Source organism: Oncorhynchus mykiss, chromosome 14, assembly GCF_057628025.1.
Source record: "Oncorhynchus mykiss isolate SJ-2025 chromosome 14, ASM5762802v1, whole genome shotgun sequence".
Taxonomy (NCBI): Eukaryota; Metazoa; Chordata; class Actinopteri; order Salmoniformes; family Salmonidae; genus Oncorhynchus; species Oncorhynchus mykiss.
Genome location: NC_143035.1, coordinates 5,543,619 through 5,555,000, shown reverse-complemented (window position 1 = coordinate 5,555,000; position 11,382 = coordinate 5,543,619). Strand labels below are relative to the sequence as shown.

Genomic DNA, 11,382 nt, shown 5'->3' with positions numbered 1-11,382 from the left:
TGTCTTCAGTGTTTTTTTGTAACATTTTTAATAGTAGGCTATTCATTACCCATGTGACTGAGTTGACAGCCTATTAGTAATACCGCATATATGGGCTTAATAACGATGTTTAACAACGATTAAGTTGGTTTCTGTTCCAAGTACGACCCCTTTCATTGAGTTGGATTTATGATAGGAAGTACTATTCTGTTAAGTATGACCTAACTGTTTCTTGTTATTTTCTTTGTCACTGTTCCTCATACAACACACACACACACAGTTTCTGCTGTTACATCATGTGAACTCTGGTCTCTCATCTCTTTCCTCTCCTCTCCAGATAAGACCGAGCCGATGAACAATAGTGAGACTGACTGACACAGGCAGCAACACTGCAGGCGAAAGGTAACACAACACAGTTTCAGCTGTTATATACTGCGTCCTCTGTCCCCATCATTTCTATCCCTTTCCTAACTAGTTAAAACAGAGCCGCGCAAACACACAAACACACACACATACACACACAATAGTTTTTAATGTAACATCCTGTGAACTCTGGTCTCTCATCTCTCTCCTGTCCTCCCCAGTTAGACAGGGCCTGTAAACGACAGTGAGAGTGACAACCACAGAAGGCAGCACTGGACAGCTTTGCAGGCGAATGTAACACCACACACAGTTTCAGCCTTTCATTTCTCACTTTAAAATGGACACACATGCATACTCACAGATGTTGTTGCTGTAGCAGCCATATTACAGTTTTTCTCAATCGCTTCGGCTCAATTTTCGAAAGATGATCTTTTTTTTTTCAAAACAATAAGTTTGAATCTCTGAGCAATTTAGTTTCTTGTTCATACCAGATTTGAATTTCTTATTCATTTAAGCAAATTGCACGTGTTTTGGCGCATGTGCAAAAGAGTAAATACAATTGTCTACAATTTGCACAATAACTGCACGCACATGGCTTGCTGATCAAAACTGCTGAGTTGATTCTCAGTGAAATTGTCATACTCTTCACAACTTCTAAACATTCTTTCATCGTGTGAGCCATCGCATGCAAAATGACCCATTCAATTATCAAAATCTGTCAGACATGCGTACATGTATATTCTATAAATATCTATGACATGGAATGTTAGTGATGTTTGCTAAACTGGCAAATTACCTGCCAGGTGACGACGTAAAGAAATAGGAATCACAATCTTACCAATCAAGTTTGGAAGCATATATATACGGAGCTTGCCCACAGCACAATCAATACCATTTGTGAACATGGAAGAACATCACAACCCTGAAGAGCAGCTACATGCTTGTGGAAGAGAAATAAGAAGATGTGTAAGAATGTGTGTTGGTGGTGTCAGGTGAAGACATAATAGAGGAAGAGGTAGAAGGCAAAGAACAAGAGTCCCTGATGAAATCAGAGCCACAATTGTGGACCATGTCATAAACCAGTGGCTGGTCAAAGAGTACAGTCTAATGTAAACAGGTCCACAGTGTTATCAACTGTGCAAACATTCCACAGGGGAAACAGGTAAATATGTGCTCGCTCTTTACTTTTGTTACAGCATTTCATTCACAACAATACAGCAACTATTGTAAAGGTAAATGCAAGTCTGACAATCACAATGTACCATAAGATATGTATGAGGAATATACAGTACTAAAGCACAATTTGAATACAATGTACTATATGTAACATGATCTATTTGTGAATTCCACATGTCATATATAGGACTGCACAATGACATCATGCTGGTGGTAGAGTAGCAGTATTCAACCATCAGCAAGAACAAGACATTTGCAAAATGTTCATAGCCAACAAAAAGTAGCCTAAAGTGTCTTTAAAAGTTTTATTAGCAAAATATGCATGTGTTCCATTTATGTAGGTTAACAGTGGTAATTAGTCATTCAAAACAATTCAACACTGGTTATTGAGTTAAATCAGTGACAAAAGAGCAAAACAAAACAGAAAATCAGTTTGTTCATATATTTCTGCGGACCAGTAATATTATGGAGACCAATAAATAAAACCAGGTGGCAACTTCATACTTTGGAGGGGAAAAAAGAGACTTACATTTTTTTATATTTTCGTATACTGCATCAATATAATTCATAAAATATTCGAAAGGCTAATCATGTATGAACCTAGAGATATTTGGTAGCCTATGGAGATTGGGGAGAGGAAGGAGATGTTTGTGGGGTTGTGGTAAATACACAGCGTGCACAATTATTAGGCAAATTGTATTCCTTAGGATTGCTGAACAAACACAATGCTCTCCGTCAATCCAAAATGTTACTGAACCTCAAATCTGAATGTTTAACAAAGGAACAGTGAGTTTTGTCTTTCTCAGGGGAATATATGTGTGCACAATTATTATCACTTGTTTATTCTAAATTTTTAGAGTAAGTGTAACAAATAAGTAACGCAAAATGACAATTAAATAAACATTTTGGACTTTATTCAGTAAATATTCAGTTATCAATATAGCAACCCTTCTTTTCAACCACAGCCTCTCAAATGCTGTTCAAAGAGGTGGATTGTCTTCCCTCGCTGTAAATCTCACGTTTGAGAAGGGCCCACAAGTTCTCAATAGGATTTAAGTCAGGTGAGGAAGAGGGCCAGGTCATTATTCGGGCGTCTTTGAGGCCCTTGCTGGCTAGCCAAGCGGTGGAGTACTTGGATGCATGTGATGGAGCATTGTCCTGCATGAAGATCATGGCCTTCTTGAATGCTGAGGACTTCTTCCTGAACCACTACTTGAAGAAAGTATCTTCCAGAAACTGGAAGTAGGTTTGGGAGTTGAGTTTCAGACCATCTTCAACCCAAAAAGGTCCAACTACCTCATCCTTAATGATCGCAGTACCCCTCCTCCACCTTGCTGGCTCCTGACTCGAAGTGGTGCCCTGTGTCTATTATTGATCCAGCCACAGGCCCATCCATCTGGTCCATCAAGAGTCACTCATTTAATCTGTCCATAAAACCTTTGAAAAATCTGTCTTCAGGTATTTCTTTGCCCAATCTTGACGCTTCAACTTGTGAATCTTATTCAGTGTTGGTGGTGTTTCAGCCTTCTTGACCTTGGCCATGTCTCTGAGCACTTGACACCTTGTACTTCTGGACTTTCCAGGTAGGTTGCAGTTCTGGAATATGGTGGCACGGGAGGATAATGGGTTCCTGGTAGCTTGACGTTTAATTATCTTCAAGTCTTTGCAGTTAATTTGCGCCTTTTCTTCTCCGTGGGTTTTTTGGCGCTCCAGTTGACTATTCGCAAACAAAACGTTTGATTGTCCGGTGGTCACGCCTCAATAGTTTAGCTATTTCAAGAGTGTTCATCGGTCTGAAAGGCATTTTACAATTTTTGTCTTTTCAGTGTCAGTTAATGAAATACATTTTGTGGCCCATTTTACCTGAGGTAATGAGGCTGCCTAATAATTATACACATGTTATTCACTTTCACCACACCCTCCCTCATCACACAAATACACATCACCTGAAAATGATTCAATCCAATGAGCATTCACGTTTATATGGTTTGGAGTTGGAAAATGTCAATAGCAATAATGATAAGATCAGAATACTCACTTGCCTAATAATTGTGCACACAGTGTAGTTTCAGCTTCAATCACCAGTAAAACAAATGAATAAAACATTCCGATTGAAATCAATGTTTGGCTGTAACAACAAACAAAAAACATCTCGCTGGTGAATAATGGAACTTAAAACACAATTGTATGGTCACACATCTGTTCTCACCAAAGAGACCTGTCAGGTTTCTAACAATCCTGAATTTTACCTCGAATTTTTTTAACCTTGAAATTCAACACAGCAATGACGGTGCACAGGAGGAAGAACATTGCATTAACAATTTTCACCAGGTAGAAGACTGTTCGCTCCAATCTGTAGAGTAATCTGTAGAAGAATAACATTGCTTTTTGAGGACACTTGAGCAAACACCACTTGAGCGAAATGTTTGAAGCGGATAGGGGACACACTTTCAAATCATCTTAAATTATTTTAAAAAATGGATTGAGTAATTCATTCAATGATGTTACTTATAGAAGATTTGGATATGAAGCGCAGAAATGCTAATATAGGTACAAATAATAAAATAGGTACCATATAGATAGCATTTCAAACCGTGGCCAGGTAAAAAAAAAAAAAACAGAATCAAAGCATGGGTTGCTGTCATACCTTGTCCATAGACTCCTTACAGGGTAAGAAAACCAAATGTAATTTGGGTGAACTATCCCTTTAACATCGAGAAATATTCAAAAAATATATTACAATAACAGCAGGGACAGCACCATCTAGTGGTCAGAACCGGGTAATATAAGGACGTAGGATGGGACATAAACCTAACAACTTCAACTACTAATTTCTCTGAACATGGTTAAACAAAGCACAACCAAATTCACTGAAAATACATTACATAGGATGAAGAAATCGCAATTCCATACTGCTCCGAACACAGGAGGCTGCTGAGGGGAGGACAGCTCATAATAATGTCCAGAATGACGCTAATGCAATGGCATCAAACACATAGAAACCATGTGTTTGATACTGTTCTACTTATTCCGCTTCAGCCATTACCACGAGCCTGTCCTCCCCAATTAAGATGCCACCAACCACCTGTGGTGTCAAACATAGAGAGCTGATACCGGGTGTTGGGTTGGGATTTGCACGGCATGTGGGTGGTTTTTGACCATTTCTTTCAATTCCTCATGCCTTTACTCATTGTTTTGGTCCAAATCAGATGTTAGGTACTATATTTATTGAATATTATACACATCCTGTAAATTTCAAATGGTCGATTTGGGTGCAATCAAATGAGCTTAATTTCTCAGAGATCAAATAATATTGAATCAAAATAATGTTGTAGGAATGCTAATGTCTACAGAAACAATTGCAGAACAATCTGAGATGGTGGGTGTCATGGCATGTTGAAATGAAACGACCCTATTATTAATCCCATATTAAGACATGGACACAATGTCTGACTGTTTATGCACACTCACCTAATGACGTCTTCAGATCTATACACGCTGTACGCTGATGTTAAGTATGAGTCTTCGGTGTCTTCGGTGGATGGCATTGACATTACTGTAGAGGAAATAAATGATTGTTTTTCACAGACTGGTGTCTATGTGGTGAAGTAAAGCATGAAATATTGGTCTCTCAGGGTGACACTTAGAAAAATTACTTCAGTTAGATTTGAAGAAACTTCAGATATCAAACTGTTTTTCAGGAGTGGGAAGATGGAACAATATTCTTTCACATCTAGGATGGGCAGTTACTTTAGAAAATAAATAATAAAAATAATGTACTTTAAACCACAATTTCTCAGAGTTTAAGAAATTGAGAATTTGGGACTATATGGTTCTATCTGCAATTTTGTCCAAATTGAGTTATTGACATGGCCTTGTTCTGTTTAATGTTCAGTACTCCAAATAACCCAAATCATGTTAAGTTCAAAAGAATAGAAGCAAAAAATTGCTCAAACCATTCAGTGTTCAGAACTTTAAAGGCAATTATCTCAAAATCATATTTTTGTTACATACAGTCCCAAACTTTTGAAATGTTGATGATAGAGACTTGGGATGATGATGGAGCCTCCTGTCTGCACAGACACAGACCACAAATTACCAGCATCTGTAGACAACAGCCTAAATATATGTCCCTCACAAAAAGGACACCATGACATGTAATATGTATGTATGTATATATAAATATGTATGTATAATAGATTTATTCAATAAGAATGTTTTTCTTTGAGAGACGAAACAAAAGTTATTTCAATTTTATCTCAATAAAGAAATGTGTTTTTCTCAGTACATAAACTTTTTTAGACAGTGACAATTAACCATGAACAACAACTGAACATGTTACAGACTATACATCATTCTAAAACATAGAGCTGCTCAGTGAAATACATGTGAAATACGTGCTAAAGCCCTATGCAAATAATGTCTGAACTACATGTCTCTGACTTCAAGTAAGCAAACTGAAAGGAACCATGAGACTTCATAGAAACATGTTTCCATTACCTGATAGTCTGGAAAAAATGATGATGAGGAGGATGAAAACAGAGAGATGAGGAGCCATGTGATGGTTTGAGTCTGGGTATGTGACTGTGTATCTATGCACAAATATATGTGTGTGTGTGTCAAGGAACAAGAAACCAAACAAAATGACTACTTCCTAATATTCACACATTACTGTCTTACACTCTCTTCCTGCTTCTGTTTGTGTGTACATGGCCCCTCATTGGCAGATAGCAACCTTTACTATATATGGACTAGATTTAACCAAAGGTTGCTCTCTGTCACTACAATTTACTTTTTCTCAGACTCATTAGCTAGCGTTCTACAGTATCAGGACAAATGTATATGCACCCTTTCACTTTTCTTAAATAATTCCCTATTCTAAAAATATATAAAATAGTTTGTCTTCACACATCCAGATTTTCAACATTATTGAACTTATTGGATTTTCATTGCAGAACCAATCTTTAAAAAAAAAAAAAATTCATTCTTTCCCAACCCAATTACCTGCACCCTAGCCCCACTAAGAGATGAAAGGAGCCTAACGTTACTCCTTATCCAAGGACCTTACATGTTCCGTTTAAAGGCAAATTGTCTCTGAAAGCCAAAACAGCCAAATACTACATCTGAATGTGAATTCCTTCTCAATTGCGGTATGGTTCGAGAAACATAAATCCCTCTACTTTTATATCACGTTAAACAAACAAAACTTCACAAATGCAAAACACACACGTACTTTTCCTTACGTTTCCAAAATCGTACCTCCAGCTATGCGTTTTCATATTTAGAAGCAAGCGTCGGTGCTCTTAACAAAACTCTTCCAGTCAGAAGATACTATCATCAGTAATCTCTAAAGCAGTTAGCATCTATGAATGGGGTACCTACACCTACCTACCCATTCCATGCCACACTGTGCAGCCCTGTAGGGTCAGGAGGCATCCATGGTAGTTGTTTTCAGTGCAGTGTTTTCAGTAAAGTGTGCATAAATGTGTGTCACCCTAAAGCAGGCAGATCAATGGTACGTATTTGTTTACTGGCCAGTTTACAGGATTCTGGCCCCATCAATTGCAAATTGAAAAGAAACTGACTTAAATAAATGGCTTTTAATAAAATGGATCCTTGTTCAGTGTGTTGATTTCATGGTAGGCCCATAGGCTCTTAGCTGACATTGAAGTCTTGTGAAAAAGTTCAAATGTAGTTTACTAAAGTTCAAACAGGAAGGCTGGTCTGAATGCTCGATTAACTTAATCAAGTAAGCGGAACATAATTCACTTTGTTTTCTATTATATGTGTAAGGACCGACGCCGGAGAACGAGACGCAGGTACGGGGAGTCCACATTTATTCAGGAACAGACGGGTAACAAAACAGGACAAGCGTCAGCACATGGTTAAACAACGACAAATAATGCTGAAGCAGGGAACAGAGAAGGGAACCAGACAGATATAGGGGAGGTAATGACAGAGGTGATTGAGTCCAGGTGAGTCCAATAACCGCTGATGCACGTAATGGGGGAAGGCAGGTGTGTGATGATGGTGGCAGGAGTGCATAATGCTGGGGAGCTTGGCACCTTTGAGCGCCAGGGAGGGGAAGCGGGAGCAGGAGTGACAATATAGACATAGTGGGAATGAATACAGACGTATCATCAGCATAGTGTCTTGCTTCTTCTCTCCTGTCCCTCAGGTGTGATGTTCAGATGTACTGATCCTGTGCAGGTGTTGTTACACGTGGTCTGCCACTGCGAGGACAATCAGCTGTCCATCCTGTCTCCCTGTAGCTCTGTCTTAGGCATCTCACAGAACGGACATTGCAATTTATTGCCCTAGCCACATCTGCAGTCCTCATGCCTCCTTGCAGCATACCTAAGGCACGTTCACGCAGATGAGCAGGGACCCTAGGCATATTTATTCTTGTGTTTTCCAGAGTCAGTAGAAAGGCCTCTTTAGTGTCCTAAGTTTTCATAACTGTAACCTTACCGTCTGTAAGCTGTTAGTGTCTTAACGACCGTTCCACAGGTGCATGTTCATTAATTGTTTATGGTTCATTGAACAAGCATGGGAAAAAGTGTTTAAACCCTTTACAATGAAGATCTGTGAAGTCATTTGGATTTTTACGATTATTATCTTTGATAGACAGGGTCCTGAAAAAGCGACGTTTCTTCTTTTGCTGAGTTTATATATTACGCACTTTTGAAATGTACAGAGACAGAATGCAGAACATGGGCTGCTCTTACAGTATTTTCCCTGTACACCAAGTCAGAACCGTAGGATGAATAAAGGGGGCATATAAGCAGACAATGAAACCTCTTACAATATTAGATGATGACATTTCTCCAAAACAGTTATAGGCTACATGTGCAGCACCACCGAATCAGAACAGTAATGTTAGGTGAAATTAAGAGGTGAAAATATACCAATTAGGGTGATGCACATGGGCTACTAACAGCTTACTACACAACATACACTTAGTATTACTTTCTTAGCTACAGTATACATATATTTCTTGCATACTACATAATTTTTGCAGCAGCATACAAGACATTTTTGGACTCACCTTGGCTTGTAACATGAAGGTGACACAGCAGTCCTTTGTGGGCAAATTTTGTCATCAAAGTCTGGTATTCTCTGGATTTATGGTGGGAACTCAACAACAACAAAAAACACAGCCACTCCATTGAATAGCAGGATACTGGTTGCTTTGCAATGCTCGCAGTTAGCCACTGATTCCTTCCAAATGACTCATTGTTGAATTTGCAATTTCCAACTTGTGTAATCTTTGTCTAATGGCCGATGACCACCGATACGTTTTATCTATAATTTATCTTCAGAATTTCTCTTCATATGGATTAAAAAGGATTTGCCAGTAGATTGTTGACTTGATTCATGATGACGACTGCTAGCTAAGACTTTGAAAGTAAGATGTTGACATGATCAGTCCAATCAAAGCTACTGCACAAATAATTGATTTCATTTTATCTGTGACCAATGACCTTGAGCCTTCTTGGAATAGCACTTGTAATATAACTCTATGGCAGGACCCAAAGGGCTGAAATTATGGATGTCTACCCTTACTAAGGACATAAACTTGGCGATGACGTAGTGTCCCCACGAGTGACAGAACACTGAGCCAATCACGGCGCAATGCTCCTATTTTTTTGCTGGCTCGCTCCACCATCACAGAAAGCACTGAGCTAGGCTGAAACACCTGCATTTAGGAGCTTCCTTACTCAAGAAAACAAAAAAGAGACCATGTGTGTATGCGGCTTATTTTACTAAATTATATATATATATTTTTACATTGTTTGCCAGCTGATATGTGCCAAAATAACATGCAAAACAGGCAAGCCCCCCTCGCCCAAACATATTTATATATACACTACCGTTCAAAAGTGTTTTGTCCATTAAAATAACAGGAAATTGATCAGAAATACAGTGTAGACATTATTAATGTTGTAAATTACTATTGTAGCAGGAAACTGCAGATTTTTTTTATGGAATATCAACATAGGTGTACAGAGGCCCATTATCAGCAACCATCACTCCTGTGTTCCAACGGCACGTTGTGTTAGCTGTTTCAAGTTTATAATTTTAAAAGGCTACTTGATCATTCGAAAACCATTTTGCAATTATGTTAGCACAGCTGAAAACTGTTGTTCTGATTAAAGAAGCAATAAAACTGGCCTTCTTTAGACTAGTTGAGTATCTGGAGCATCAGCATTTGTGGGTTCGATTACAGGCTCAAAATGGCCTTTCTTCTGAAACACGTCAGTCTATTCTTGTTCTGAGAAATGAAGGCTGTTCCATGCAAGAAATTGCCAAGAAACTGAAGATCTCGTACAACAGGACAGCGCTGTTCTGCGCTGTCCCTTCACAGAACAGCGCAAACTGGCTCTAACCAGAATAGAAAGAGGAGCGGGAGGCCCCAATGCACAACTGAGCAAGAGTACAAGTACATTAGTGTGTCTAGTTTGAGAAACGGACGCAACTCTGCTAGAAGGCCAGCATCCCGGAGTCGCCTAATTTACTGTTGATGTTGAGACTGGTGTTATGCGGGTACTATTTAATGAAGCTTCCAAAAAATAACCTATTGTATAAAAGTGATATTACCCTCGAAGCCAGTGTTTGGAGGAGATATTGGCAAGGTTTGCCAGCCCTTGACTTTGTCTCGGGGCTAACAACACCCGTGCCAATATCCTCCAAACACCGGCTTTTCAGGCATTATCACTGTTAATAACACCGCTGTGTATTTAACTCCCGTCCACTGGTCTACGCAGGCCGATTGCTGTTGTGCTGTTCACAGCTATATGGCTGCATAGGCGTGGACTCAAACTAAGGTGAACATGAGCAGTTTGTCGAACGGCCTCGCCGACACTCCATCGCCAGCAATCATGGATTGGTATCGTATAATAATCAGACATGTTTACTCAACTCTATGAGCTAGCCACTCATATTTTACATTAAGTTTTCTTACATGCATAATCGTAACTTATTTCACAAGTGGTGATTTGCAACATCAGGCATTTTATCAATTGATATGTCAGCGATTCAACACTTTTATATTTCATCCATGCTTTGAGCTCAGTAAACCTATTGCCTTTAACTCGTCACTTTAGGCATTGTCACGTGTGCTCCCTCTCCGGCCTCTAGGTCGGAGAGGGAGCATTACACACATAATGACACTCACCTGGACTCCATCACCTCCTTGATTACCTGCCCTTTATATGTCACTCCCTTTGGTTTCTTCCCCAGTCATCATTGTTGCTGTTTCATGTCGGTGCGCTATTCATTGTTCTTGTTTTGTTCATTTATTAATTAAATGTATTCCACCCTGAACATGCTTCCCGACTCTCAGTGTACATCGTTACAGAATGACGACTCAACAAAGGGAATAATTAGTGAGTTATTTTGGGAGTGTTGGAGGTGATGTCGGGTCCGGGTGTCCGAACGTAAATGGGCCTCCCGAGTGGCGCAGTGGTCGTAGTGTTAGCTGTGCCACTAGAGTTTCTGGGTTCGAGTCCAGGCTCTGTCACAGCCGGCTGCCACCCGGGAGGCCCATGGGGTAGTGTGCAATCGTCCCAGCGTCTTCCGGGTTAGGGTAGGGTTTGGCCGGCAGGGATGTCCTTGTCCCATCACTCACTAGCGACTCCTGTGGCGGGCCAGGCGCAGTGCATGCTTGCATGGTCGCCAGGTGCACAGTGTTTCCTCCGACACATTGGTGAGGCTGTCTTCCGGGTTACTTGGGAATTGTGTCAAGAAGCAGTGCGGCTTGGTTGGGTTGTGTTTCGGAGGACGCATGGCTCTCGACCTTCGCCTCTCCTGAGTCCGTACAGCAGTTGCAGCAATGAGACAAGACTGTAACTACCACTTGGA

General features: G+C 39.9%; 1 long non-coding RNA gene across 1 annotated transcript; it reads right to left on the bottom strand.

Moving 5' to 3' along the window:
- Positions 1–1,809: 1,809 nt before the first annotated feature.
- On the bottom strand, positions 1,810–6,219 carry LOC110488602 (uncharacterized). The gene is made up of 3 exons (XR_002468453.3): positions 6,019–6,219; positions 4,990–5,074; positions 1,810–3,883 (listed from the first exon to the last, which is right to left on the bottom strand). It is a non-coding gene; the product is annotated as an uncharacterized LOC110488602 (long non-coding RNA).
- Positions 6,220–11,382: the final 5,163 nt, after the last annotated feature.